We start from the raw sequence: 6,000 nt of genomic DNA on the forward strand, positions 1-6,000 counted from the left end.
GGCAGCAGCTATGCGTCACCGTAGTACTGCTCTTGATGTAAAGTGTAACAATTATCGTCAGTTATCCTCTTGCGCCCTCTGTTGGCATTTGTACATAATATACATATGTTCATTGTTTAAATATTTCTTCATGTAGGCTATTTTAATAGTGTTGTTAAATAAAATAAAATAATTAATTACTTTTAATACCCTACTTTATTTGAACCAATTATATTGCCTTATTTGTAATTATGTATTTAAGTCATACTAAAGGCTATTGTTCACTTCAGATCTATCTTTATGACCAAAAAATATATAGCCTAAATAAATAGTCGACACTGACAGCCCTAGTCTTGAACATTTGACCATGAACCTACATTGTTTAGCATTTTGTGACTAAACGACTATTTCCCTGTCTTATTTTTTCATTGTTGATTTCTTGAAAATAATAGGCTATTAAAATACTTTCTTGTCACCTTCTCCTGTAAACAATATCGTGAATAGTTTCATTTTGTGTATTCGCCATTATGGTCAACTGTGTAAATTAAAATTATTACCACCTTCAAAAGTAAAAACTCAGACTGACACATTCCAGAATACTATGTTATAGATTACAATTAATGAATTTATCTGTTCAACTTTAAAGTTGTTGTTAATAATTGTGCAAAAAATTGTGACTTTGATGGTGTATAATTTGCATAGCCCTCATATCCAGTAGAAAGTGAGTGAATTATTTTAAAAAAAAAAAAAAAACTATGTTCGTAAACCATTCAGAGATGACATTAATGACATACACAACTTTGTATACAATACAAAATTTGTATCAATGATATTTTCAATGTCATCAGAATACAAGAAAAGAATGATTGATTAGAAAGATAACAAAGGAAAGATAAGAAAAGCTAGGGGGGAAAATAGATATTATTTTATTGTGATGCGACGTTGGAGTCATGCTGTGGTGAGACGTTGGTGTCACGCGTCTGTGATGCGACGTGCTGTGGTGAGACTTTGGAGTCACGCGTCAGTGGTGCGACGTGCTGTGATGCGACGTTGGAGTCACGCGTTGGTTTCACCCGTCTGTGGTGCGGCGTACCTCTTCTGTCACGTAAAAGTACACGACTGTAGACTTCGGTAAGTTATCCGTGGCATTATCCACTCGCCATAGCAGGCAAGCCGGACAGTTCTCTCTTCACGCAGTGGATCTGACACCTGTGAGATCAAAGATGGATATCGCGGGATTCACGGGATTCACGCTCGTGCACAGTGTTGCCAATAAACTGGATGGAATTTAAGTTCTGTTGCTTCTATATGAAAATAAATAAAATGAACAAGACACCCAAAGTACTTGTTATTTAATTCCATTCCAAATACATGTTTATCAATATTTTTTTCTTTAATAGCCTACAGACATGTGTTTTTTTTTTATTTTTTTTTTATAAAAAAATAAATTGCATAACCCAAAGAGATCGCACTGTCAGATAGTTTGGGAATATTCACACATAACATAGGCTATAGACATAAAACATGATATTAGAGTTTTAAAATCAAACATTTTAAAAGACAACAATACATCGCAGTTGTTTAAACCAATGAGCATTAAGCTGTGTCGTCAGTAACGCCCGTTTCACACATACTCCGTTTGCAGTGCGTATGCGGTGCGTATTTTTTTCCGTACCCATGTTAACAGGTTAGAGCTTCCACACTGCACGCGATTGCAGTCCGTCGATCCGTTCCAGTTGCGGTGCATACAGCAGTGCAGAGATCGTTTCCGCACCGAGTCTATTTTTGCTGTGCTGCAAACGCTGAATTAAAGTGACAGCGCATGTTTCATGGTCAAAATGAACACAGATTGACCTAAAAATGTAGTAATTTCACCATAAATGCGAGTAATTAAATAAAATGTAGTAATCTTAACATAAATGTATTTAATTAAATACTATTTTCACTTTAAGACCGGGGTAAAGCAAGGAAAACTACAATTTACCTCAACAAGGCGACATAATGAACGACACTCGTGGAGGTGGAAAAACAAATTCTTTGTGACATGCAAGATTTATTGTTTTAATTTAAATGCAAAAGAAAAGGCATGAGAGTCGGCTGTTTTTTATATAGCCTAAGTAGGCTACATGGTTAAATATTTGACCACTTGCTTGAGGAACTTAATATAAGTAGAAGTAATGCATTGAATAATAGCCTACGTTGTTTAAATTGTGTTTAAATGTGCATACGTAATGCTGCGTTCACACCAAACGTGAATCTGCGTCAAAATTCGCGCCTGCCGCGTCTAGTTATACGCGTGACCACTTTGTGTGCATTCGCGCGTCAAGAGTGAAATTGACGCGCGTAAAATCAAAAGTTTGAAGCGAAATTTACGCGCGTCAAGAGGCGAAAGTTTCTAAGCTGTTGGCGGCCATCTTTTTTAGATGTTTATCTAACATTAGCAATAGCATTAATCGAGAGAGTCACCGCTCTTATATGATCTGAAGAGCAGAAACAGCTGCGTAGGGGACATCGTCGCTGTACTCGGGTCCACCAAAACCTCCGGAGGGTTTCAGGAGTTTCACAATTTGCTCCAGGAGGTAGGTTTGGTGGACCTAACGGTGAGGACGCTGACGAGGACAGCGTAGGCCGTATAAAGCCTCGGCCTCGAGTGGTCGCTGCCTGACGAGCCCGCGCTGTAAAGCCCGGCGCGAGGTTCACCCTCTCCCGCACCTAATCTGTCATTTATTTTTGTTTTGATAATAAATGGAGGCAGCCTCCAAAAGTGAAACCTGTCCTGTTATTTTTTTGAAAAGTTTTTATACACTTAATTGTGTTTGGTGTCTTTACATTAGATTAATAAAGTTTCATATAGGCTAATCTAGAATAGATATGGAATAAATAGCATTCAATACAAACGAGTAGGCTATCTCTCATATTGAAATCGAGTTTTTATGTGAAAGATTTGCTTTGTTGTGCATTTTAGTCATATTACAAAATAATTTATTGAGGCCAAACATAAAATAACATTAAACTGTCAGTTCACCACGTGACAGCAGCAAGCAGGCAGGCTCCTGATTGGTTAACGCGGCGCGAATTGACGCAGAAGTTCAGATTTTTCAACTCGGGCGGCAGACGCGAATTCGCGTCAAACGCGTGATGCACAAAAAGCACAATTCGCGCTTAACGCGCGAAACGCGCCAGACGCTCAATTCGCGTCTAGTTCGCGCGAATGAGGCGAATTCGCGTCTACCGCGCCGCGCTAAACGCCTCATTCGCGCCGCAAGACCTCCAGACGCGCGTAAACGCGTCTTACCATTGACTTAACATTGAAATCACTCGCGCCAGACGCATATTCGCGTTTGGTGTGAACGCAGCATTATGCTGCGTTCACACCAAACGCGAATAGCGCGTCAAATTCGCGCCTGCCGCGTCTAGTTATACGCTTGACCACTTTGTGTTAATTCGCGCGTCAAGAGCGAAATTGACGCGCGTAAAATCAAAAGTTTGAAATGAAATTTACGCGCGTCACGCGCGTCAGAGGCGAAATCCGGAGGCGAAAGTTTCGAAACCTGTTGGCAGCCATCTTTTTTAGATGTTTATCGAGCATTAGCAGTAGCATTAATCGAGAGAGTCACCGCTCGTATATGCTCTGGAGAGCAGAAACAGCTGCGTAGGGGACATCGTCGCTGTACTCGGGTCCACCAGACCCTCCGGAGGGTTTCAGGAGTTTCACAATTTGCTCCAGGAGGTAGGTTTGGTGGACCTAACGGTGAGGACGCTGACGAGGACAGCGTAGGCCGTATAAGCCTCGGCCTCGAGTGGTCGCTGCATGACGAGCCCGCGCTGTACAGCCCGGCGCGAGGTTCACCCTCGCCCGCACCTAATCTGTCATTTATTTCTGTTTTGATAATAAATGGAGCCAGCCTCCAAAAGTGAAACCTGTCCTGTGATTTTTTTTAAAAAGTTTTTATACACTAAATTGTGTTTGTTGTCTTTACATTAGATTAATAAAGTTTCATATAATCTAGAATAGATATGGAATAAATAGCATTCAATAAAAAATGAGTATCTCTCATATTGAAATCGAGTTTTTATGTGAAAGATTTGCTTTGTTGTGCATTTTAGTCATATTACAAAATAATTTATTGAGGCCAAACATAAAATAACATTATAAACTGTCAGTTCACCACGTGACAGCAGCAAGCAGGCTCCTGATTGGTTAACGCGGCGCGAATTGACGCAGAAGTTCAGATTTTTCAACTCGGGCGGCAGACGCGAATTCGCGTCAAACGCGTGAATGCACAAATAGCACTAATAAAATCATTCGCGCATAACGCGCTTAACGCGCTAGACGCTCAATTCGCGCTATTCGCGCGAACTTGACGCGCGAATGAGGCGTATTCGCGTCTACCGCGCCGCGCTCTACGCCTCATTCGCGCCGCAGGAATTTTTTACGCGCAAAACGCGTCTTTGCATTGACTTAACATTGAAATCACTCGCGCCTGACGCGCTATTCGCGTTCGGTGTGAACGCACCATTATGCTGCGTTCACACCAAACGCGAATCTGCGTCAAAATTCGCGCCTGCCGCGTCTAGTTATACGCGTGACCACTTTGTGTGCATTCGCGCGTCAGAGCGAAATTGACGCGCGTAAAATCAAAAGTTTAAAGCAAAATTTACGCGCGTCAAAGGCGAATTCCGGGGGCGAGAGTTTCGAAACCTGTTGGCGGCCATCTTTTTTAGATGTTTATCGAGCATTAGCAATAGCATTAATCGAGAGAGTCACCGCTCGTATATGCTCTGGAGAGCAGAAACAGCTGCGTAGGGGACATCGTGGCTGTACTCGGGTCCACCAAACCCTCCGGAGGGTTTCAGGAGTTTCACAATTTGCTTCAGGAGGTAGGTTTGGTGGACCTAACGGTGAGGACGCTGACGAGGACAGCGTAGGCCGTATAAAGCCTCGGCCTCGAGTGGTCTCTGCATGACGAGCCCGCGCTGTACAGCCCGGCGCGAGGTTCACCCTCTCCCGCACCTAATCTGTCATTTATTTTTGTTTTGATAATAAATGGAGCCAGCCTCCAAAAGTGAAACCTGTCCTGTGATTTTTTGAAAAGTTTTTATATTGTGTTTGTTGTCTTTACATTAGATTAATAAAGTTTCATATAATCTAGAATAGATATGAAATAAATAGCATTCATTACAAAATGAGTATCTCTCATTGAAATCGAGTTTTTATGTGAAAGATTATTTGCTTTGTTGTGCATTTTAGTCATATTACAAAATAATTTATTGAGGCCAAACATAAAATAACATTATAAACTGTCAGTTCACCACGTGACAGCAGCAAGCAGGCTCCTGATTGGTTAACGCGGCGCGAATTGACGCAGAAGTTCAGATTTTTCAACTCGGGCGGCAGACGCGAATTCGCGTCAAACGCGTGAATGCACAAATAGCACTAATAAATTTCGCGCGTAACCAAACGCTAAATTCGCGCGAATGAGGCGAATTCGCGTCTACCGCGCCGCGCTAAACGCCTCATTCGCGCCGCAAGACCTCCAGACGCGCGTAAACGCGTCTTACCATTGACTTAACATTGAAATCACTCGCGCCAGACGCATATTCGCGTTTGGTGTGAACGCACCATTAGAGTGTATGTGTACAAAGAGAATCGCAATGCTGAGACGTTAAGACCAGGGTAAATCAAGGGAAAATACATATTTCAACAACGCAACATAATGAACAACACTCGTCTCATTCGTGGAGGTGGAAAAACAAGTTCTTTGTGACATGCAAGATTTATTGTATAAGATTTAAATTATGCAAAAGAAAGAGTAGCCTATATGAGTCTGCTGTTTTTGTCAATTTTAAGTTTTAATTTAAAATGTAGTCTATGCGATTTTAATATAAGTACATGGTTAAATATGTTGCCACTTGCTTGAGCAACTTAATATATAATTATATAGAAGTAATGCAATGAAGTTTGTTTAAATTGTTTTAAACGTGAATACGTCTATTAAAGAGTATATATGTACAAAGAGA

Source organism: Rutilus rutilus (genome assembly GCF_951802725.1).
Source record: "Rutilus rutilus genome assembly, chromosome: 1".
In the NCBI taxonomy this organism is placed as follows: Eukaryota; Metazoa; Chordata; class Actinopteri; order Cypriniformes; family Leuciscidae; genus Rutilus; species Rutilus rutilus.